The sequence below is a fragment of the Mchenga conophoros genome, linkage group LG3 (genome assembly GCF_057382185.1).
Source record: "Mchenga conophoros isolate Kocher_MC1m ecotype Shallow Benthic linkage group LG3, M_conophoros_male_GT1.1, whole genome shotgun sequence".
Classification (NCBI taxonomy): Eukaryota; Metazoa; Chordata; class Actinopteri; order Cichliformes; family Cichlidae; genus Mchenga; species Mchenga conophoros.
The window spans coordinates 11,115,586-11,141,528 of record NC_140528.1 but is presented as its reverse complement, the minus strand read 5'-3'; the positions used below and the strand labels follow the sequence as shown (position 1 = coordinate 11,141,528).

General features: G+C 42.3%; 1 long non-coding RNA gene across 1 annotated transcript; it reads left to right on the top strand.

Annotated features, from left to right (window-relative positions):
* The first annotated feature begins 3,256 nt into the window (after positions 1 to 3,256).
* Positions 3,257 to 25,423, top strand: LOC146577260 (uncharacterized). Its single transcript, XR_014889290.1, has 3 exons — positions 3,257 to 3,951; positions 11,673 to 11,778; positions 16,549 to 25,423. It is a non-coding gene; the product is annotated as an uncharacterized LOC146577260 (long non-coding RNA).
* The last annotated feature ends 520 nt before the right edge of the window (positions 25,424 to 25,943 follow it).

Here is a 25,943-nt window from a genome sequence, read left to right as displayed (position 1 = left end):
TAGAGAATCATTTATAGGTGAAAGTTTAATCATGTTTTGCTTGGGGTGGCAAAAAGAGCAGTTTGTCGCAGAACTGCTGCTGAGGTGTCAAGATGACAAGCGAGCATCCGGCAGTGACAGGATGCACCTGTTATGAAGATGGAAGACGATGTTCTTTTAAACTGTGTTAAAAGGTCATTGTGGTTTTGATTTGACGTATGTATATATCCTGTCTGTGACGTATGAAGGGGCGTCAGTAAACAAACCCTGATGCTATAAAATATCTGTTCATGCTTTGATTAAGTCGAGGACTACTGGCTGTCTGCGTACAGAGTGTCTTCCCACACGTGTGTTCATTAAAATCATCGTTTGACTTCACCCGGCCGGATCGGTGTGGTTATTCTTCGATCACCTCTTGTACCCTTCCTCAATATTGAACCTTAACACTACAGATCAGTGTCAGTGAACATTATTCACAGAGGGATCTGAGTTCCTTATACCAGACTCTACAGAAACTGTAACACTGTACAGCTCTGCGACTCAACAATATGACAACAATGTAACACACACTAGAATCATCAAATAAAGCCCCACTAACCACTAGAACTAGAACTAACTAACTAGCACTGGACACTTGCATATTAGAGATTTCTACCACCATAGGAGGCGAGATATCATCCTTGAACCAGAGCATCCAGCCCTCAATTTCGGACATAAAAAGCGACGTGGCCAGGCATGATAACACTTTGACTGAACTGCAGGACTGTGCCTCGAACCACTCTGACACCATCGCCACTCTCCAGGCCACTGTGGAGCGTTTGTCTGCGGAGGTAAAGAAGTTAGATGAGAGATGTGGAGCTCTTGAGGCACTCCAGGAGGAATAATTTAAGAACTGCAGGAATACCAGAAGGCACAGAGGGACCCAAGATGACTGAGTTGGTTCACACCTGTTGGCGGATGCGCTATCTCTCGAGGAGAAGCCACTCATCGATCGAGCACATAGAGTGAATCGCCAGCGTCCCAAACAAAGTCATCTTCCTCGGCCCATCATCTTGAGATTGCACTACTACCACATTGGTGAGGAAATTCTGCTGAAAGCTGCAGAGAACAAGAACCTGATGTATAAGGGTTTTTAAAATAAACATCCTCCCAGATTTCCCTCCCTCTGTTGGAAACGCAGAGCCGCATTTGCAAATATGAGAGGAAGACTACGTGGGATGACCGGCGTCAGGTACAGACTGCTATACCCTGCAAAGCTGTTAGTGACCCATGGTGATGTGAGGAAAAGCTTTAGCGATCCCAAAGAGACCGTAGACTACGCGGAGAAGCACCTCTCCCACCCACCTTCAAATGTATTAAAAGCAAGGATATATCTATATGTCTAACGCTGACACAGCACTGTGTTTCTTCTTTTCCCTTTATATTCCATGTAAAGGTGAATATGGAGCGTTTATGGAGCTCGTTTATTGACCAGCTGTCAGTTAGAAGGTAAGAGTTACTAGGTTAACAGAGGTTAGCAGTAACAGTACGGGGAAGTATATTGTGTTGTTCTTTTGTTGGTTTTTATTTTATCGTACTTTACTTTGTTATTTTGATTTTACCTGTTGTGAGTGCTTCCCGTAATTCTCCTTTTTCTTGCGCCGCTGCGGCCAGAGTTCACAACATTACATATTTTTGTATCTATAAACAGGAAGCTGACACTCTCCAGACTTTATCAAAGGTGTGAGCGTCACAGCAGAGGCCTTTGTGTCAACGTAGCTGAAGACAAAACACAGAAACACATGAAGGAGATTTTCCTGGCCTGGATTTTATACAAATATTCTGCAGTACATCAAAAATGAAAGAAAACCATTAGTCAACATATGAACATCACCTCTGAAGTTACAGAGCTTTGACTGGAGACACAGCTGAGCGTTTTGCATTTTGCATAATTAATTACATAATTAATTATGTAACCATAATTAAATGGTTACATCATCTTTAAAGTCCCCAGAGATCAGGAAAAGGGCCTGAGGGTGCTGTGTTTGGAGTCTGCTGGTTACAGTGTGCAGGACCTCACAGGCTGCTGCAGCGTTAGCAGAGGGCGGGACATACACAGCTATCATAATCACGTGTGTAAACTCTCGTGGTAGATAGTACGGTCTCATGCTAACCGCTAGCAGCTCAATGTCCTTACAGCATAGCGTCTCTTTGATAGAGAAATGCCCAGAGTTACACCATCTATCGTTCACAAACACAGCCAGACCCCCTCCTCCCTTCTTACCACTCTCCGCTGTTCTGTCATAAGAGGCTCAGCAGCTAAAGCAGCACACCTGGGTCTCCCAGCCTATTAAAAGCAGCCCTTTGCTTCACCTGCTTCACTAAACATTATTATTTTAAGCAGAGTGGTGTGATTTATGTAGGCATTGCTGTGTGACAGGATGACTTTTCTTGCACACCCACCAAATGAGGGCGCACATGCTTCCACGCCCACTGGTGACTGCACACATCCTTTCAAGGAAGCATTTCATTCATCCCTAACAAATGGAAGAAAACACTGTGCAGCGTGTTCAGGTTTGAACGTGGCCCTGGCCTCTCTCTGCATCCACCTGGCACATGCAACACACATCCACTCCCTGCTGAGCTGCTTGTATTTGATGTGTTGAAGTTTTGGTAAAGTTTGAATAAATTCCACTTTATTTATAGGAACATTTCATCTGTGGACTCCTGCTTCCCCTCTCCTTGAGCCAGTTTGTGACGGGAACATGACATAAGAAAAGTAATTTATCCCTTTTTGATTCTGTGTATCTGGCGCTCATCCAGTGAGTTCACACTTGGCAGAAACAGACTGAATTTGTCTGGAGAACTTTGGCTTCAGCCAAGTTAGATAAACACACTGTGTCTCTGTCAAAACAGCAGTGTAGTTGTGGCACCCCTGTGAGGGAATGACCACATGAATATTATTTTGTGTAAAACACTCATGTAACGGGACATTTTTCATTGCTATATGTATTTATTTTCAGTTTCTTTAAGAGGATAGAAAATCCATGTAACAGGGATTCATTTTATGTTAGAAAGCAGTGAGGGCGGAACTTTGGTGCTTGCTCCGGGGTTTCGGGGAGCAGTAAGTGGAGCCCACCTTCCGCTGCTTCCTCAGACACGTTCTGGAGGAAAGCAGAGACGCATCGTGTCTTCCTTACTCTGCTCTTCACCTGCTTTTACAGGTCGGTACACGGTGCTCGCACCGAAAATGTTGTTTATTGTCACCATGGTTACCCACGTTAATGTGAATGGGAGAGTTAAGGCGGTCCGCCAAAGTTATTTATATGTAAACACGGGAGAAAACCAGAGGAGTGTCCCGCGCGACCGCACCGCGAGCCCGCTCGTTAGGTGGAGCGCTCGTGAAGCAGAGTCAGTGCGCTCCTATGCTCTGTGCAAACGTGTTGTAATGCTCCAATCAAATCAGTTCTGTGAGATGTGAATGTTAATAGTTCTGTTAAAGTGACTGAGTAGATTAGCTAGTGTAACACAAGCACTCTGAGCAACTCTGTGTAGCTAACAGAGGCATTCATGGGTTGATTAAACAAGCTGTGTTTCATGATGCACTAAATAGTGATTTTGCCAGTAAATTACTGGAGGGAACAAATGTAATGTATTTACCAATGCTGTTATTGAATAGAACTGTTTAGCCAGTAAGACACTGCAGAAGACAATGTGATGTGTTTATTGATATGATAAAAGGATGTAGCTGTTATGGAAAGAAGTGTGAACTTGAGAAACTGAACCAGTTAAAAAGAGTATATTTCACTGATGTTGTGAAATAAGTAAATGTCATTGATGTGAATGAGGAACCAGCTGAACAGTATATTGAAAGCTCATGTTTAGTGTTTTATAGCATTTATTTGTGTGAAATAAATCAGACTCAGACACGTTCTGGAGGAAAGCAGAGACGCATCGTGTCTTCCTTACTCTGCTCTTCACCTGCTTTTACAGGTAACATATTTGTCATCGAGGTCTTCATCCTTGGGACCCGTAACATAGTAACTTCTTCATTGTTATACTTCTATAGTTTTCCCATTTTGTGAGCTGTGGATGTGGAAAGTGTCTCAGTGACACATCCACATGAAAACGGCGTTACCTTCGTTCATTTGCACGTCAAATGAACGAGCTGTTTGGACTTTAACGTCACAGCTGATGCTTCGATACTCGAACTCAAGAGTTCAGCTTCCACTCAGAGGTACAAGTACACACAGCAAAGATAAACGTGTACACAAGGTGGAACCCACAAGTGCACAGCTCCAACCAGAGATGGGCAGTAATCCGATTACTTTTTTCAAGAAACGAGTAAAGTGAGGGATTGCTATTGCAAAAAAGGTAATTAGATTACTGTTACTTTCCCGTAAGCACGCTGCGTTACTGCGTTACTAAAACCGCAGCTGTGTGCAGATGAACAATGGATAATCTATCGAGTGTGGAGAGAGTGTGAGCGTGCAGCGTTTAAAGCGTGGAAGCACTGACCTTACTTTGAGTTTGACTCTGTAAAAAGTGACAGAAACATTAGCATCCGCTGTTCACTGCGTGGGAAGACAACATGCTCACTCACTATGTGTTAATGGGCATGCTTATTTATAACTTTGATAAAATGTCATAAAAATAATTCCATGCCAGCTCACCATTGGTGATCAGGTAGTTTCTGTTCCAGTTCCAGTCCCATAAATCATGAAGCTTGCTGCCAGAAAAGCTTCAAATCTCCTTTGAAAGCTGTTTGTGGTCTTGATTGTGGGAGCTTCAGTTGTCTGACTCCAGCTGCCACACAGTGCTCACTGATATCATTTGCAAAAACCCCAGTGTGACAATATTTATCAGTGAAGCAGAAATCAGGAAGTGACGACTTTTCTTTGAACATTTGCTAAGGCTAAGCTGTGCTTTCTACCACAGTTGGGAATTTCCTGGTTTACAACAAATTATTGTGTCAACACCGCATAAGATTTCAAACTACAGGAAAATCACTGGAGTTATAAGAGGCAGACAACGACACACACAACACATGCATGCTGTTGCTATTTATTGTGGATTAACCTGTCAAGGGCAAGAACAAAATAATTCTGCCTCAAATACAGGAAATCATAGCTTTCCTGTATTTCCTCCATTGTTGGCATGCTGGTTAGTGCTGTTGCTCCACAGTAAGAAGGTCCTGGGCTAAATTATCCATGAATGTAAACGGCTGTGTGTTTCTATCTGATAGACTGGTGAGCTGTCCAGGGTGTACCCTGCCTGGTAACCTATCACTTCAGGGTTATTTCCCAGCCCTGCTGCAACCAGGATAGAGGTAGGAGGATGGTAGTTGTTGTAGACCCATTCAATTTCAATTGAAGGATTAAAATGTTCCAGGAGCTCAACTTACTCCATCTGAACATGTTTCAATCGTGTTTTATGAACACAACATGCAGGTTTACTGAATATGAAAAGGTTGTGTTGATTTAACTCAGTTGTTTAAGTTTCTGCCAAAGCAAAACCTTTGTGTGCAACCAGTGTCCACTATTGAATCAAGTAAATCCAACATGTTTTTGTCAGTGCAAAAGGAGTTACGGTGCCTGTATTCCTGCACAATATTGTCCCGGGAGGGAGGAAAACTTTCTGGTGAAGTTTTGGTTGATTTTTGGGTTTTGCTTGACACTAGGTTGATTTTATCAGTGAGGTTTGGATTGTTTTCTTTCTCTAAGAGAGAGAAAGATGGTTTTATGCTTGGACATGTTTGCAATGGGCCCCAGTATTTGTTACTTTATTAGTATTTTATTGGTTGCGTTTGTTTGTGCTTTTGTTACAGTGCACTGAGATAAGAACATCTGAGAGGTGTGATCCACCGGTGGTGATATTTTGGTATTTTGTGAGTTCCCGATTTAACAAATCAGCTCTTTAATCCAGACCTGAGAGATTGAACTTTAAAGCGCTATAAAATATTCTTACTGGAAACAGTGGCAAAGTGTTTTTCTCCATGATTATAATGGGCTTGGGAGAAATTCACTTATATGTGACATTGATCACATGAGAAGTCCTGAGCCTAAAAGGATTGCAGCGAGTCAATCCAGTCCAAAAACAAGGAGCTGTTTTCCTTTAAAATGATGACGTCATCTTGCTGGTGATGGAGGCTCGAATAGGCTGCGCGTGAGACTCCATTATCAGCAATATCTGGTATGAATGTGTGTGGATGTATGCATGTGACTGGACTGTGATGGACTGACGACTAAAAGTTTAACTGACTTGATACTGAGACAAAAACGGTGCCGACTTTAGGATTAGTGAATGTCCACAACAATTCACCCAGCCTGTAGAAGAAGGGTGGAGGTTTTGTCTTGCTTTGTTTGTGCAGGAGCAGAAGGATGACAGAGACTAAAGGGGGAGGCTGTAGCTTCACATGAGTGTGAGCTGCAGACTGAACCCTTTGGTTGCTAATGTTGAGTCACTGATGTTTGCATTAAGAAAATTGTGTTTTATTAGCTGTGTTTTAATTAAGGTATCACATTATATTGTTGGGAATGTTAAATGCTAAAGTGAAGAAAAGCTTTGATTTCACTCATGACTGAACATGTTATTATTAACCATAGCAGGCCACTGTAAAGAGTCAATTAGCTTTTATAGAGGAAAAAAAGGCCAAAAACTCTGTTAATACCTATGAATAACAGGCAATGATAGACTTGTCACATTCAAAATAGAGATATGTAATAACAAACACGGGTCCGTGTCATTTAGGTTCTCCATTGAAATAGTCAATCATTTAGAAATGTAGAATATATATATATATATGTCTCAACGCTGTTTCTCAATAATATTAAAAACCTAAAAACTATTGTTGTGGAAGATAGAAGTCACTGTGACAGCCCTCTGACTGTGGAGGATGTTTGTAATCCTATTTCTGCACTTAAGGCCAACAAATCTCCCGGCACAGATGGTTTAACTGCAGAGTTTTATGAATCATTTTCTAATCTCCTGGCTCCGTTCTTACTGCAGCTTTTCATAGGAAGTGTAGAGAATAACATCCTCCCTCCTACTCTTACTCAGGGTCTCATAACACTTATTCCAAAGCCAAACAAAGACTTACTTCTTATTGACAATTGGAGACCCATCTGTCTGCTCAATGATGACTATGAGATTATGGCTTTAGTACTTGCTAACAGAATGAAAGAGTTCTTGGACACAATTATCGATGAGACACAATCAGGCTTTATGAGAAACAGACACCTTTCTAAGAACATGAGACTGGTTTTAGATCTACTTGATTACTCTGATTTGGTATCTGACTATAGCTTCATTCTCTTCCTGGATTTTTAAAAGGCTTTTGATACAATTGAACATCAATTTATTTTCCACTCTTTGGTAAAATTTGGCATTTTTCTGTAAAGCTATCAAAACCTTGTACACGAATGGCAATAGCTCAATTAAAATGATTAAGACTCCACCCCGAGATTTGACCTGTTATACAAGGAATCAGCACAGCTGATAAGGAGCTCATCATCAGCCAGCTAGCTGATGACACCACACTCTTCTTGAAGAATGCAAATCAAATCCGTCCAGCCCTTAGTGTTATTAGTGATTTCTCTGAGGCATCTGCTTTATGTCGAAATCTAGAAAAAATGTGAATTACTAGCAATTAAAGGCTGCACTGCAAATGCTCTCTGTAACATTTCTGTTAAACAAGAAGTCACATATCCAGGACTGTTAATATCCAAAGACCAAAAGTCAAGATGCTCATCAAACTTGTCAAACAGTGTTGGGGAATTCTCAATGGTGCTTGGTGCCATACCCTCAGGGACTTTAATGTTATATAAAAACACTGACAGCTCAATATCTGCCTCAGTCACTCTCCCTGATCCAGCTGAGTCAGCAGTGGGAAAAATCTGCTTTTCACAGGAACTTGGTAACAGCAATAAGAGAATACGTAGTTTATTACGGCGGGGAGTCTCTGGCTGGCTGGAGCGGCATCTAATAACCAACTCGCAAAACAAAATAAAAACAACACAAAAAACAGATATTATGATACAGACTTATAATCTGCACCAATGTTTTTTCTAAATTCTATAAAGTGAGCGCGAGAGCCCCCGGTGCGCCTGCGCGCTGCTGAAGTCAAAGTAAACTTTATTGTCATCTCCGCTACAGACAGTCCAGCATATAGAGAGACGAGACGACGAGGCTGCAGTTACAGCGGTGCAAGTAAACAAACAATAAATATAAGAAGAGTAAGAAAATAAATCTACACTTTAGGACTCGGGGTAAAGGATCAATAACAATTTAATTTATAATTTACAGTTTGATGATTTAAAGTCTCACACAACCCGTCAAAAGGGGCGGGGCCGGCTGCTTCCAAGTAGAGCACATTTCATTTATAATGATGTAAATCCAAGCCCATCATGGATTCACGATCTGAATCCTGGGTTGTGTGAAATCCCAGAAATCAACCTTAGACAAAGTGAATCTGTGAACTAAGGTGTAGGTCTGTTAGGTTAATTGTGCTGATCCTTGGGTTGGGGGATTTGTGTTTGTACTGGAGCGCAAAATTCAAACCAATGGAAGATGGACAACAAAAGTTCAAAGCCATCAGGTGCTCAGTTTATGTATTTATTTTTGGCCTACATCAGTAAAAAATGCCAAATTATATACACAAAGTTACAGGAATCACCACTCCTGTTATTCATGATGATTTCAGTAACATCACATAATAACATGTAACGTTATTATGTGATGTGCGTACTGTTAATGCTGATACTGTGGTGAAATTCTCTGCTTCTTTTGTGTATTCTGCATCTATTACGTCAGATTGTCTTACCCCTCATATGGTTGAGAATTTTGCCAATACCCTGTTAACTACATGTTCCTCCATCCTCGACACTGTGGCACCTATTAAAATGAAGCGCCCCAGAACTTACTCACAATGTTGGTTAAGTGACTCTGTTCGCGCTCTACGACGTGCGTGTCGGCGGGATGAGAGAAGGTGGAGGAAAGATAAACTCCAGGCATCTTACGACATCCTACGTACTAGTCGCTTGAAATTTCAAACTGCTGCCAAAATGGCTAAAGCAGCTTTTCTTTCAAAAATTATCTCTACCCATGGTAACAATCCTCGAATTTTATTTAAAATTTTTAACTCTGTGGTCAACCCCTGCCCCACTATGCCGCTGCCGTGCTCCACGGTTCTTTGCGAACAATTTTTAAATTATTTTTTAGATAAAGTCTCATCTCTTAAATCTGCTCTTCCTTTAATGACAGGCCCTGCGTTTACCCCTGACTGTTCCTCTTCTATCAGTTTGAACCCGTTTCACTCCCTACTCTTAAGCGTCTGGTTGAACAACTGAACAATACTAATCTCGTATATGATGTTCTTCCATCTCGTATAGTTAAGGACTGTTTTAGTGCAATTGGACCTAGTATATTGTCCCTTTTGAACTCTTCTTTGCTCTCTGGTTGCGTACCATCAGCCTTTAAACATGCTATAATTCAGCCTCTTCTTAAAAAAAGGAACCTCGATTATAATGATTATGCGAACTATAGGCCGATTTCCAAGCTTCCGTTCTTGGCCAAAATTCTTGAGAAGATAGTGTTGCTTCAACTCCAGGCCTACCTGGATGAGAATAGCATTAATGATAAATTCCAATCGGCCTTCAAACCACATCATAGCACTGAGTCAGCGCTGCTCCGAGTTCTCAATGACCTTCTACTAATGGCTGATAATGGGCGCTCCTCGGTCCTAGTGCTATTGGATTTATCGTCGGCTTTCGATATGGTTGATCATAAAATCCTATTGGCGAGACTTGAGCACGCTGTAGGCATCAAGGGTGTTGCCTTGGATTGGTTTAAATCATACTTGTCCAATCGGCTCTCCTCGGTTCACTTGGCCACTTCCTCTTCCTTCGCTGTACCTGTCTGTTGTGGTGTCCCTCAGGGATCTGTGTTAGGCCCTACTCTGTTCTCATTGTACATGCTTCCATTAAGCGCTATCTTTGAGAAATATCACATCGCTTTTCATTATTATGCTGATGACATTCAGATCTACTTTGAGTTAAATGATGACCTAGCTTTGTCCTTGAATAGTTTTCGAGAGTGCATGTGTAAGGTCAGGCAATGGCTCCTGGCAAATACTCTTATCCTTAAAGATAAGAAAACTGAAATTGTGGTCTTTGGCAGTGACGTCCTTCGTGCCAAACTTCGTGATGCTTTTGGTTTTCTCACTAGCTCCTTTTCCGACACTGTTAGGAATTTGGGCGTGTTACTTGACAGCTCATTTAAACTTGATAGACAAGTGTCTGCTGTTGTTAGATCGAGTTTATACCAACTCCGCCTTATTTCTAAGGCCAGGCAGTACATCCCGCATAAAGACCTGGAAAAACTCATCCATGCCTTTGTAACTTCGAGGCTGGATTACTGCAATTCACTCTATTTTGGACTCCACTCTCCCTCCTCCATAGTTTACAGACAGTCCAAAATGCTGCTGCAGGCATTCTAACCAAAACTAAGAAGTTTGCCCACATTACTCCCGTCCTAGCTGATTTGCACTGGTTGCCTGTGAAATATCGTATCCAATTTAAAATTCTGCTGTTTACTTTTAAAATCACTAATAACACAGCACCGAGCTATCTTAAGGTACTCTTAAGCTTATATGTTCCTGCTAGGGCTTTAAGATCATCCTCACAGTTACTGTTGGTGCGGCCTAGATCTCGGCTGAAGTCTAGAGGTGATCGAGCGTTTGCCCTGGCCGCACCAGAGTTGTGGAACAACCTTCCCATTGGCATTCGGGCGTCTGACTCTATTCAATCTTTTAAATCACGGCTTAAAACGTATTTGTTTAATCTTGCGTTTTCTACTGGTTAAATGCTGGCCTTGTCTGCAGTGATTTATTTTACTAATTTTCCTATCTTGCTTTTTATTTGCGCTGTGTATGTCTTATCCCCATTGTGTGTTGATGGCACAGTTATATTGTGCTATAGCTATGTGCTATAGTTATATTTTTTCTATTGGTGGCTTTTTCCTGTGAACATAATTCTACACTTTTATTTTTATGACTCTGATTATACTTGTGTTAATTTGTTCTATGTTAAGCACTTTGGCATGCCGTTGGTTTTTAAATGTGCTCTATAAATAAAGATTGTTGTTGTTGTTGTTGTCCTGTAAGCACAGTCTGCCTGTGTCTTTTCTCTGCAAATGAACATTTTCAGCCAATATAGGTAATGCATCAACATGGCTGCCGTGGCTAAGTTAGGAATATTTATAATGTCATTTCCAAAACTTGCATATGATCTGCAATTTGTAGCAGATCTACTGACTGTCACAGAGCAGCTGGAGCAGTCTCAAATGGAGGTCAGTCCACTGCTGCCACCTGTGGCCAAGTGCCATAGCTACTGCTGGATGAACTCGTGACACATGTGCACCTGTTTCTATGAACACATTGAGTCTGAGTGGCTGCACTTACACTGGTGCATTCAAACATATTGAAAGATGCCAGCAATGTGGATTGTCAAGACTCAAACCAATCCACATTGCTGGCGTTGCATCTTTCAATGCCAGCAATGGCAGGTATCAGTGCTCAAACCTTTTGTGTTTGTTTCCAACAAGTTGCCCACCTCGGGAAACAAAAATGTGTTCTTTTACTTGTCAGATGAACATATGAGACACTTTGACTCTTCAGTGCAGTGTGGAGCCTAACAAAGATCTGTTTTGTGTCCCAGCTGATCAGCAGGAGGAGGAGAGTCTGACGGAGCAGCAGAGGAACATTTTCAGCTACTTGGACTCAGCTCAGCCACTACAGAGGAAACAATGAGCTCAACACAGAAGGTGACAGACAGAGCAGGACCATATGACCAAAGATATTTATCACCATATACATTTGAACATTTGCCATAACGATGTAGCTGACGATAGAATTGACACCAGACAAAATACTTTACAGCTCCACAACTTTATTAAAAACCCATCAATGTATTTTCACTGAAACAAGCAGCTGTTGTTTATGTGCATTAAAGTTATATAAAAATGTAACAGTGCAAATGCAAATTCCTCGCTGACAGTTTAACCAAAAGGCGTTTCCAGTGGAAACTGGCCGACACATCCTGAGCATAACCATGTATAATATCCACTAAACTTCAGAAGAGGTTATACAGTCGTGGCCAAAAGGTTTGAGAATTGCATAAATATTGGAACCTGGAGAAGTTGCTGCTTAAGTTTTTATAATAGCATTTTGCCTGCACTCCAGAATGTTATGAGGAGTGATCAGATGAACTGCATCGTCCTTCTTTGCCATGAAAACGAATTTAATCCCCAAAAAGCCTTACCGCTGCATTTCATTGCTGTCATCAAAGGAGCTGCTGAGACCATTTCAGTGATCGTCTTCTTAACTCAGGTGAGAATGTTGGCGAGCACGAGGCTGGAGATCATCATGGCTGTATCCCGATTCAGGTTCTGCAGCTTTAAAGTCCTCAAGGGCCGCGTACTCAAAGACCGCTAAGGCCGAAGTGCGAGGCTCGTAGGCTCGTGAAATGGGACGTCTAGCCTCCGTCGCGCTGCCCAGGTTGCCTAGCAACCATGATACTAACAGCTGGAAATGTTTCATACAGCTTTGTTTGACAGAAATGAAGGAGAACATATTTAGTTCATTTGTTTCTACATGAGCTCTGTGTGATTTGATGAGTATCTGAGGCTGAGACCACAGGACTGTGAAACATGATTGTTGGGCTTCATTTCTGTACTGAACAGTCGTTTAAGATTAGCTGTAAATAACAATTAGCTGATGTTGTTCATGAGACTAAAGTTATCTCACTGTGGTATAATATGGCCAATATTATAGTTATCATATTAATCACTTCACTCACAGACAAGTATCTGTGACAGTGTTTATATAGATGTATCATATATAAGAGACAAATATTGTTCCTTCAGTATGTTGGTACTAAATTTGGCTCAATGCTTACATATACCGTATTTTCACGACCATAAGGCGCACTTAGATTTTCTTCAAAAAGTGCGGCGCGCCCTATAGCGCGGTGCGCCCTATGTGTTGTAAGGAGGACGTAGTAGAGAACACCATAAGAACATTAAAGGGTGAAGTGTGGGCGTTGATCGTATATACCGGGACAATCGCACATACCTGTATAAAAGAACAGGTATGTGCGTTATGCAGGACATCGTTGTTTTAACAACCCTGAAAATGGCAAAGAGACACGCTTACGAAGCACAGTTTAAACTGAAGGCCATCAGCTACGCGGAGGAACATGGAAATCGAGCAGCGGCGAGAGAATTTAAGATTAACGAATCGATGGTTCGCAAATGGAGGAAGCTGGAAAACAAGCTCCGGCAGGTCAAGAAAACGCAGCTGAGTTTCCGCGGACATAAGGCGAGGTGGCTCGAGTTGGAGGAAAGACTCGAGCGGTGGATCATCGAGCAAAGAGCGAGCGGGAGAAGCAGTTTCGACGGTCACCATTCAGCTAAAAGCAGTTTCACTAGCTGAAGAGATGAACATTGAACATTTCCAAGGAGGCCCGTCTTGGTGCTTTCGTTTTATGAAACGGTGCCATTTTTCCATCCGGACCAGGACTACGGTAGCGCAGCAACTTCCAGCGGATTATAAGGAAAAGCTGGCCATCTTCCGCTCCTACTGCAGCAAACACATCGGCGACAAACACATCCAGCCCAGCCACATCACAAACATGGACGAGGTCCCGCTCACTTTTGACATCCCGGTGAGTCACACTGTGGAGAAGAAGGGGACCAGCACGGTAGCGATACGCACAACGGGGTATGAAAAGTCTTCTTTTACTGTTGTGCTTGGCTGCCATGCTAATGGACAGAAACTGCCGCCTATGGTGATTTTTAAGCGAAAGTCTTTGCCTAAAGAGAAGTTTCCAGCAGAAATCATCATTAAGGCAAATGAAAAGGGCTGGATGGATGAGGAAATGATGAAAGACTGGCTGAGGGAGGTGTATGTAAGGAGACCAGGTGTTTTTTTTCCACGCATCACCATCGCTGTTGATCTGTGACTCTATGCGTGCCCATCTCACAGCCGATGTGAAAAAACTTGTGAAGCAATTGAACTGTGAGCTTGCTGTCATTCCGGGAGGCCTGACAAAGGAACTCCAACCGCTGGACATCGGTGTGAACCGCCCGTTCAAAGTAAGGCTGCGAGCGGCCTGGGAGCGATGGATGACCGGTGGAGACCACAGTTTCACTAAGAGTGGGAGGCAGTGCCGGGCGAGTTACGCCACAATTTGCCAATGGATTGTAGATGCTTGGGCTAACATGTCTGCTGGCACTGTTGTTCGAGCTTTCGCAAAAGCCGGCATCGTTTCCGAGGAGCCGCACGGCACGGAAAGTGACTCTGACAGTGAAGAAAGTGAACCTGGCATGTTTGATGGAGATTTAGCGCAGCTGTTCAATTCAGACACAGAGGATGAGGACTTCGATGGGTTTGATTGATGATAAAAATGTGAGTACCAAACTTTGTTTTGCTCCTGCTTTATTTTTAAATACGCACACTTGTATGCTTGTGTGTTGTTGATGATGACGATTACTGGTAATAAAAATGTGAGTACCAAACTCAGTTTTGCTCCTGCTTTATTTTTAAATATGCACACTTGTATGCTTGTGTGTTGTTGATGATGACGATTACCGGCAATAGAAATGTGAGTAAGGTACCGAATTCAGGTTTGCTCCCGCTTTATTTTTAAATACGCATACGGTACTTGTATGCGCCCTATGGTCCAGTGCGCCTTATGTGTGTGTTAAATACAGTAAGGGCACACATAACTGAGACTGCGCCTTTTAGCACAGTGCGCCTTATGGTCGTGAAAATACGGTATGTGTAAAAAGCAAATGTAGGAGCTGTGATAACTGTGTCTGATAGAATGAAGAGTAGACTGATATATGAAATATTCCTTTATTGGGTGAGAAAATCAGACCATGTCATAACTGCTTTAAGTCACACAGAATAGATATCAGAGCCTTAAACAGGCTGACTTCTGCTAAATGGGTCAAACTGGGCAGAAAGTCTACAAACACATAACATCCTTATAGAATATGATGTAACACTATAGATCAACTTAGCTCAGAATATATAAAGCATATAAACAGTTACAGCAATATGATGCAACAAACACAGCAGCTACTGATCCAAAATACTCAAAGCTTCATAGAACTGAAACCAACATTTATTTTTAGCTCCATTCTGCTGCTGATACAGACTTTAGGTTTCTGAACATTAAACTTGTTGCTGCCTTTCATAGTGTGTAACTTGAAGGCCCTGAGTACTTTCTCCCACACTGAAAACACTGGGATGATCACATTATTTGAACATTACCTAATAAGACTGATTCAGCACAGACAGTTATGTTAAACTTTCCTAGCAGTCCTTCACAAACAGGGAACAGTCTGTCTATTCTCTCAATCTGTCAGCTGCTGCTGGCTCTTCCTCCTCCTCTTCCTCACACACTGCTGAGTTTGTCCTGGTGGATCATCAGGGCTGCAAAGCCTCACAGATGATGTGCAGCAGTGGGTCCCTCAGTCTGTCCTCACTCTGGACACTTGCAGTCGTCACACATGGAAATCAAATGTGTGATAAGCTGCAGGATTCAAACACAAGTGTAACTTATAAACACATGTTCATACTTTTATTCCACAATCAGAGAGAAAGAAACAGAGAGAGAGTGCAGGACAGACAGACAGGTGACAGTCTCAGGTGTACACACTGCTACACAACAGCACCAGAGAAGCAGGATTTAGTGTTTGTGTTATTACGAGTGTAAACAAGAAGAGTTCCAGATGGTGCAGTGGACACATGTGTGACTGCTGTGATTAAAGCATCTTTCTTTCAGCTTAACGAGTGAACCGTCAGCTCGTTCAAACACACGTTAAAGTGCGTTTGGCTCGACACCACCGAACAGAGGCAGCAATATAACACAGCTAACATTAACAGTGCAGTGAATCCTGCTTGTGCCGTGATGTTCAGGGCTGCAAACCGAGCAGCATCACTGACTTTCAGCTTGTTGTGTTTGTGGATATATGACTGACTTTAATTATCCACAAAATCATCACATTCTCTGTCAGATTAAGGTCGACTATTGAACGGCGTATATTTTAAAGGCTTTAAAACCAAGTTAACGCTGAAAGTACAAACATCACTAATGTCACATAACTCTGCCGACAAGGCATAGCTATGGCTATGAAATGCTCTTTGTGTATCACTTCTTCATTATGAAAGATGTCATTAATGCACTAGTAATGTCTCATCTGGAATATTGTTCAATCATTTGGTCAGCAGCTAATAAGACAGATCTTAACAGACTTCAGTTAGTCCAGAATAAGGCGTCCAGATTAGTGTGAAGATGTTCATACTATACTAATATTGATAAAATGCATAATAACCTTTCTTGGCTTAACACCAGGTTGGATGTAATGTGTTAGAACTACCAGCAGGTGGGGATAAGAGACCTTTAAGGTGTTTGGTGCCACGCTCCACCTTCAGGTTTAAAACTAGTGTTAATGGAGTTTGAAGGTTGAGTTTGTTCCACGACTGCATTTCACTCACTGCCTCTGTTTGTATCTCTGTCACTGCAGGACCAACATGGAGCCAGAAGTCAGCGCTCTCAGGAGGCCGACAAACCTCACAGAAGAAAGGGAGAGAAAAAACACACCTGTGACGAGTGTGGGAAGGGTTTTACTGTGAGGGCTTCACTAAAACAGCATCAGGTCATCCACACTGGAGAGAGACCGTTCAGCTGTGACTTTTGTGGGAAGTCTTTTTCCTTGAAGCGTTCCCTAAAACAACACCAACTCATCCACAGTGGAGTTAAAGCGTACAGCTGTGATCAGTGTGGCAGAGCTTTTACTCAAAGTAGTGATCAGGAGATATTTTATTTTGTATTCTCATAATCAGTTATCATTGATTAATCATTTACCATTGTGGAATCTGATGATAGTATAATCTTTGTTTTATATCTATGGTAATCTGAGTAAAGATTAATGTATGCAGGTTATCATCATTGTAATCAAGTCTCAAATGGTATCCACAGCATTGTATTCACCGTCCATAACTGGAGGGTCCAGCAGGACCTTGTTCTAATTCATTTGCAGGCCTACATCAGAACATGCACATAGAGAGTTATGTAAACACGCACGTTCACCCTTATTTACACAGGGAGGTCATGTCAGGACATTCTCTAGTTGGACACACAGGCTCACAGAACTGCACAACATGACATGTCACACACTTGTTTTTCTCTAAAGTATCATCTGATGTTTGTATAAGGAGAACTTTGGACTATGGGGAGACTGTTATCATTTCCAGTAAGGTCTAACTGTGTGATGTCATCATGGGTTATATAAGGATGGGGAACGGTCCACTCTTTGGAGATCTGTGGCTGTACGCTTGTCTTCCCATGCTTCTGTCTTAGAAGTGTGTAATAAAGATCACTATTCTGACATCTACTGAGACCATGCAGTCGTTTGTCTTCTCCTCAAAACTCGAATCATGACATTTCTGGTGCCGAAACCCGGTTTGGGGGGAGACTAATGGAGCCTGGCTGACGGTCTAGTGGTGTCAGACGGACGGCCAGGAGCTACACTGAGTGATGGGCCCCGAAATATGAGAGGTAAGCACTGCCTGTTGATGGATCTCCAAAGGTGCCGAATTGGAAATTGAGCGCTAAATTAAAGGTTCACTCAGTGCGGCTTCTGTTCTGTCCGGGGTGATTTTGGGGTAATTAGTGTTAAAGGCAGGGAATAGTGAACTGAGTAAATGTATTGCTGTTTATTGTGGGAAGCGAATTTTGAGTTAAGAGGTTATATGAGGTTAAAATAATACGGTTTAAGGTGTGTGGAAACCGATGTGGGTGGCTGGATGCCAGCAGTCACCTGGTTAGTGTAGGGTATTTGGTTTAATCGATTAGCAGAGACACGGTCTCGGGCGTCAGGTAATTAAACGGGGGGGCTGAGAGCTCACCGTGAGGCTTTTAAAACAAGTAAATTTATTTAGGACTGGAGACGCGGTCTCCTAGGAATGTAGTTCGTCCAGCAGGTGGCACTGACCCCTAATCGCGGACGCGTGGTTAGGTTTTAGCCCGGAGTTGGCCTTCCGCGGGGATTCGGACTCCCGTCAAAAAGGCTAGACAATCAATGGGTGATTGTCTTATACTGCATTTTTTGATCGACAGGGTCGCGGACCCGGCCGTGACCTTTTAACGTGGCTGCCTTGTGAGTTTTAAGTATAGCTGAAGGCATGGGTTTGGTACCAGCGCCGGACGTGGAGCTCCCTGCCAGCTGCGGGAAGCGGTTATAAATTAATTAGGACTTAGGAATTCGAGCGCTCTCGGGGTGGCGTCCCCGAGACGTGTAATTGATCAGCAAGAGCGCGGCTCTGGGCTGAAAGAATGCTTTTAAATTGGTCAAAAAGTTAGGTGTAACCTCTTCTGGCATATGACGTCTATGCGGGCCCGTGTGTATATAGAATATAAATTACCCGTGTGTGTGTGAATTTAAGAGTGCAAATTGTAGAAACTGTCTTGTGTTGTTGAATTTCTTCTGTGTGGATCCAGAGTGTGAAAAAAACGAAAACGCCTTTCTCTTCTCTCGCTGTTAGAGAAGAGGAGAGTGTGTGTGTGTATTTCTCCTTGGGAGAAAGGAGGGGTTGTGTGGTGCTGCGCGGTAGCGGGCACACGCGCGCGAGTACGAGCGGAGTGTGTGTGTGTACAGCTGCGGCCCTTGGTTTCATCTCCCTATTTCTCCATTTCTGTCCTTCTGAGCTTCTTTTCGTTAGGTGAAAGGGGGTCTCAGAGGTATGGTTAAAAGATTTCAGTATATTAAATAAACTAAACCTTGTAGTCTTGTGTTTGTGATTTCCTAATGTGACTATGGTTTAATAGAATTCCATGAGTAATGATCCCTTGTGTAAAACTCCCGTAAGGTAGGAGTGCGGGGATAAATATCTTGACAAAATTTGAGAACTTTGTGTGATTGCTGGGAGATTTTTAGTTGGGTCGTATTTCCTTCTCTACCTGGAAAAGGCAGAGATCTGTGCTTTATTTGATGTTGTGTATATAAAGTCTTTTAAAAGTTGGTTGAGTCTCTCGTATAAGGAGGGAAAACGGTGCATGGTAGATTGTCTGGATTATTTTTGTATGTGAAAACTTTGTAGTTGTTAGGGAAGTGAATGTGAGAGTGAATTTTCGCTGGCTTTGCGTGCTTAAAACTGTTGCAGTAGACGTTTGTGAAGTTTTGTTGTGAAAGGACGATTAGAGTGTGTGTGTGTGTGTGTGTAGGTGTGTCTGTGAGAGAAAGACAAGGTGGGGGCCGAGTGCTGTGTGTGTGTGACTTTCTGCATGACAGAAGAGGAAGGAGAAGTAGGTCAGTTGATTTTCTGTGAAATAATAATAGTCAAGGAAAAGGGAAAACAATAAAGTGTGGAAGTGTGAGTGAGATATTGTCTCTGACTGGGGAAGCAGTGAGAGTAGAGGTCACCATATTCCCCTGCTGGACACAAGAGAGAACATGATTTGGAGTGTTGTGGAGGAAAATGATTAGTAATAACATCAAGCAGTTTTTGTGTTTGCAGTCAAGAACATATGAAATTTTTACTTGTGGGGTTTAAAGTTAGTAAAGAGTTAAATCTACCCTCCTCAAGACTAGGAGTGAGTGATAAATACGGGAAATGAAGCAGGATTGATAAGGTCTTCAACTGATGCTTGGTTCAGTTCAATAATATAGGCAGTTATGCTTATACAAATACTAAGTGTATGTTTAGTGTATTCATACAGGTGGTTTTTTCTTAACCTGGAAACCTGAGTACGGCAGCAGAAAACAGGCCAAGCTTTGGCTCAAAAATTCACGGCAGGACACCAGACACCAGACAAAAAGAGGGAAGGCAAGTTTTAGGCAAGTTTTTCTCGCTGAACTGCTCTGGGTGCTGTGTCCCTGAATCTCACCAGTGTTAACCTCTGGCGGAAGACATGGAAAAAAGGAAAAGATGTTCCTGGTAAATGACTGAAACAAATAAAACCACACACAACCAGAGAAAGGTATGAGAAGTGTGAGGAACAGACACATGTGTGTGTTAGAGAAATGCCTCATTTGAGAAAAAGTTAAAATTAACCCATATACAGACGCACCCATACATGCAATGAAGAAACAGCTTACATACATGTGCACGTACATGCAAGGTTAAAGTAGCGACACTTAACATACACCTGTTTTTAAATGATATAGTTTATCCACTACTGACAAATAAACTCTCTGGGTTGCAGGACAACAACTTAACGTCAAAAGACAAAGATACTGGTCTGATGATTAAGTGAGGACACGACAAATTTAGTGGTTAAAAGGGTCGAATTGGGACATGTTTTTGTTGATTGTTTAAGACAAATGACTACTGAATGGTAGAAAATTCCTTTTTAGGTTTCTAAACAGGATCTTAAGAATTTTAACACGTACCTGTGTTGTCCTGCCAACTTGGGGGGTTATGAGTTGATTATATGGTAAGAAAAAACAAAAAGGGGGGGAGGAGGCCCAGTTGTTTCTCCCCTCTCTGGATAACACAGCCAACACAACACAGTCAGCACAACATCATTTTCCTGTTCGCCTGTTTTGTTTTGTTTTTGTTTTTTCTGAAAGCCGAAGCTGACCTGGACTCCTACCCTCCCCGCTATCATCGTTGCCCTCTCCGCTACCATCTTTGACCCTTTGACCCCTGAAGGCCACAGCAGCTGGACTCACAACAACAACTTGAGCTGTGACGAGACGCGCATTAAGCCCGGAGGAAAAGGGAGGGTGAGCAAAAGAATGCTGACCTCTGAGAAGAGCCGAACAGCAGAGCTGCAGAAGGCCGTGGAGCAAAGTAAAGACAACATAAATAGACTCCGATCTGACGTGGAAGGAAAAGACTCTGAGGTTTTTGCCCTCAGTAAGAGCTTAAGGCATCAGAGCAGAAACTGAGCATGGCTCCGGAGGAGCTGGCTGCTAATTGAACCCATCACTCAGACTTGGAGTCCCACATACAGGACTTGAAATCAGGCGGAAGCTTGCTGGAGCAGGAGGTCGCCAGACCTGATGCAAAGCTCCAACAGCAGGAGCAAGCCCTGAAGGAGCTACAGAAGCAAAAGGGTCAAGTTACAAGGAGAAGATGCAGGCAGCTGCAACAACGGATGCAAACAGACCCAAAGAGGAGGGCAGGACCTCAGGGCATGCTTCAGGCCGCTGGTTTACCCAAACAACAGAACAGGAAGGTGATGAACACAAACACACACTTCTGCATCCGCCGACTTAGAATGAAGAGAAACACACACATGAACACTTATGCACTCGTTGAGTGAGTGAAAACTGATACACACCCATGCACCAAAATCAAAATGTTGATTCAATTCACTAAGAAGTGACACACAATGCTCCAGCTGCTGCAATGAAGAATGCTTTATTAACAAAGGCTCAATGCTGCACACAACAAATCCAAATACAGAATCTGTTACAATAATAAGCCCAGAGGGCATTTGTGTGGTTTGGGGAGCAGAGTCCAGAGCAGTTTGGTTATGAAAACGATGCCCGTGCGAGATATCTGGGGCTTAAGGCCTCGACTCAATTGTTTACTGTACACTAAAAAGAAAAGAAAACAGCCTGAGCAGTGGTGCAGAGTGAAGACGATGAATTAACAGTGTGAGTCTTATTTCAGAGCGCCACATCATTGTGATGGAGATTTAATAAAAGGAGGAACACACGGACAAAGAAGAAGAGAAAGGGGGGGGCAGCCCTTGAACACGATTGCCTGAGGTATTAAAGATCTGTACGAAATTCTGGTTTCCAGTGGGAGAAAAGTCACGCAGTGCCAGTAGTAGAGCTAGGTTGAGTGATGATTCTAAATTACTGTAAGTAAATCATCGTACACCCGTTCAAGTTTCATGACAATGGGGATCTAGACTTTGTTGAACTCTAGGCAATTTGAACAGGTAAAATTTGAGTGACCAAGGAGCAGTTGAATAAAAGTCATGGAATAAGTGTTGAAATAAACTGGCAGAATTAAGAGAATTAAAACATTTCAAGAGCTCAAATTACTTAATATGGAAACGGTTCTATTTTGTTTCACGAACGCAAAACATATAGGGTTATGAATATGAAAAGGTTGAGGTGGTGTTGATTTGACTCTGTGTAGGTTTAGGTGGGTATTTTTACTGATAGGAGGAATATTCAGTGACAAGTCCTAAGACCCGGGCGTTGGTATTTTTGTTTTTGTTATCTTTTATTTTATTTTGTTTTATATTTTGAACAGTGCACTGATTTTTGTTTGTGAATCTTTTCTTTAAGCAGATCTGCACATCGGAAATTACAAGCATTACACGTCGGCGAGAAAATTGTTGTAAGTGAGTTTCTCCGCATTAGAATTGGCTCTGGAGGAAACCACTTATGGGGACAATTAGAAAATGAGAGTCCCTGCCCAAAAAAGGATTCAGCGAGGTAATCCGATCTCAAGTTCTTCTTTTTCTTTTTGAAATGAGCTAATTTTGCTGAGGGCGGAAATCTAAATGCGGCGATGGTTTCCACTATCAGCAAAGAAAGAAAAAATGGATGAATGAATGAATGGATGAAAGACTGGAAATAAAACAAACGGACTGACTGGTAAAAGCTGACAAGACTTGACTACGACTTAAGGTTAACCTCCACCGAGATAGAACAAGAGGGTGGATGAATTTATGTGTGATTCTTTTTACAGGAAATCTTTTTATAGCACCTCTGGAATGTGGATGTGCTGCTAATGTTTGCTTTGCTGTGTTAAGAATGTGTGAGGAGGGTGCAGTAGAAAACAGACAAGTGACATGAAAACAAGTAATAATAACAAATAACTAATTTGGGGACAGTTTGACAGAGCTCACTAACTGGCCACTAGGGAGCTCTTGGTAGGGATACACAAGTGGAGTAACATTGCCCAAAGGGTGAATAAAACAAATTGTGGCAATAATAGTGATTTAATGATCAGAGAAATCCTGAACATGATACTTGTCTGTTGTGCTGAATCTTTTATTACTCTTGTGATTTGCAGGTGGTTGTAAATAAGCTGTTTGCTTTAACAGGTTTGCTTTTTAGCTGAATTGCAAAATACAACTAGAACTATTAGTTGAGATTAATTAAAATTAACCTGACACTGAGGAGGTTCTATATAAGGAAGAATTAAAACAGATATAAAATGCATCTGATCTTTAATTGCAGGTGTAACCATGAAGATTTTTGGTACATATTGCAGGTTGTTGCTCATTATAGAATTTGTGCTCAGCTTCATAAGGCAAAAAGCTATAGCAGGGGTCTATGATTTCGTTTGTGTTTTAATGATTTAGGTATGGCAAAATTAAAGGTTTCTAGTCAATTTAGGGAACCAGTGAGAAGCATAATTAGATGATCAGAAACTGAGTACTAGACTTAAACTTAAGTTAGAATTAAGAATGCCCAATTTGTTTGAGGTCTGTTGTTCACTTTTATACACACATTGCAAATGTGCTTATAAGGAGACGGGATGGTCCAGTTGACGAAGGATCGGATGGATATATTGGAGGTATTGACTTCAAGTGAAGAGGGTTAAATGCATGCACGCTTACACACATAGAATCGGAATCAGAATCAGAATCAGATAAATCAGTCACATAGGCATAGCATAGGATTGGAATGAACAAAGTCAACAACATTAGGTTAGGAGAGCCAGCGAGGGAGATGTGTTGGCTTTCTGTCTCTTGCAGAGAAAGGAATAGACACCAGAACAATGAGGTCTCGGGGAATGCTTGGATGAGACGTGAGCGGAGAGGCGTCAGGGATCATCTTGAGCAGAACAGCGGAAATGGCACAGAGAGCTGTGCTACTGAGCTTCCAGGAGAAGGAGGGAGCGTGCCAAGCTCCGGAAGTAATAGTTCTGTTTCCGGTGGTCTCAAGGTGAATGAGCCGAGGGGAGCTCAGGGAAAACTCATTCCAAGTCACAACACGGGTGGTAAAACAGAGGCAGAATAATCCTCTGCAACGTGGCTAGCTCACTCAGTAGTCTACCTGGGGAGCTGAAGAAAGAAGAATCCGAGGGTGTTTCTTCACTCCAAGAGGAGGTGGCGAAGAGGCCTGAAGCGTGACAGGCTGAGACTCGAGTCTGAAGCTAAAAGCTCAGCTGGGTTGTGGGGAAATTGGAAAATAAAGGGGGAGTTGACATGTATGAGTGTTGCTACATGTTTGTTTGTTTTTTGACAGACGGGTGAATTGCCCAGACGCAGAGGTCTACCCGCTCGAGAGTCCAAATTGATTGAGTCGCCGGATGGGATGGCTCAAATTGCTAAAGAACAGCAAGTAGATGATTGACACAGTTTACTGAGCCCGCTCCTCTGTATCCAGAGGATGACTGGGGTTATCAGTGTATTTTGAAATTAACTAGAGAGGCTGTGGACACAGGTAACTGCACCACCTTATCAGGTTTATATCCGCGAATTGACAAACGTACGCAAACACGTCGATCCACGCCTAAACGAAAATATTTACACATGTCTTGAATTTGCGACGGACGTGGTGAAAAAACACTTTAACAATGTATGTACATCCAAGTGTGAACACGGCGCTGGAGGATCAGATGACGTCTGTTTTTGGGCAATGAAAAGGGAGTGTTTATGTCTGCCATGTTTTCTTTTATGGTTTTTCTAGGAATGTTGATGATCGGGTGTTGTTTCATTCCTCTGCTAAGGCGTGTCTTGGTATAATTGGTAAGCAGGGCCCTAGACTCTGGTCCAGCTGGGTCAGCTGGTCCGGAACATATGATGCCGTTGCGAGAAGCCGCTTGGACGGAGGAGTGACACAATATCTCTAAATGTTGGCCTTTTTTCTAAAGGCCAAAGAGGAGGAGTGTGATCAGGAGATATTTTATTTTGTATTCTCATAATCAGTTATCATTGATTAATCATTTACCATTGTGGAATCTGATGATAGTATAATCTTTGTTTTATATCTATGGTAATCTGAGTAAAGATTAATGTATGCAGGTTATCATCATTGTAATCAAGTCTCAAATGGTATCCACAGCATTGTATTCACCGTCCATAACTGGAGGGTCCAGCAGGACCTTGTTCTAATTCATTTGCAGGCCTACATCAGAACATGCACATAGAGAGTTATGTAAACACGCACGTTCACCCTTATTTACACAGGGAGGTCATGTCAGGACATTCTCTAGTTGGACACACAGGCTCACAGAACTGCACAACATGACATGTCACACACTTGTTTTTCTCTAAAGTATCATCTGATGTTTGTATAAGGAGAACTTTGGACTATGGGGAGACTGTTATCATTTCCAGTAAGGTCTAACTGTGTGATGTCATCATGGGTTATATAAGGATGGGGAACGGTCCACTCTTTGGAGATCTGTGGCTGTACGCTTGTCTTCCCATGCTTCTGTCTTAGAAGTGTGTAATAAAGATCACTATTCTGACATCTACTGAGACCATGCAGTCGTTTGTCTTCTCCTCAAAACTCGAATCATGACAGTAGCCACTTACAGAGGCATCTAGTTACCCACTCTGGAATTAAGCCATACAGCTGTGACATCTGTGGAAAAACTTTCAGCCAGAGAGGGAGCCGAAATACACACCTACGCATTCACACCAGACATGATGTGTACTGCTGTAAACAGTGTGGCAAACAGTTTACAACTCACACACACTTGCAACGACACATGTTTACCCACACTGAGGAGAGACCTTATCAATGTGACCTGTGTGAGAAGACTTTTAAATCTCCACGTCACCTGAGAGGACACCAACAGATCCACACCAGAAAGAGACTCTACAAGTGCAGCTACTGTGAGGTATGTATTTATATTGTTATCTTGTCATTTTAGCCTGACTGTTTGGAACAACTCTGCTCATTAAACTGTGTTAGCATGTTAGCAATTCTACTGCATGGAAAAGCAGCTCTGAGTGATTATTCAGATTTTCCTTTCAGTTATGATTTTAGTA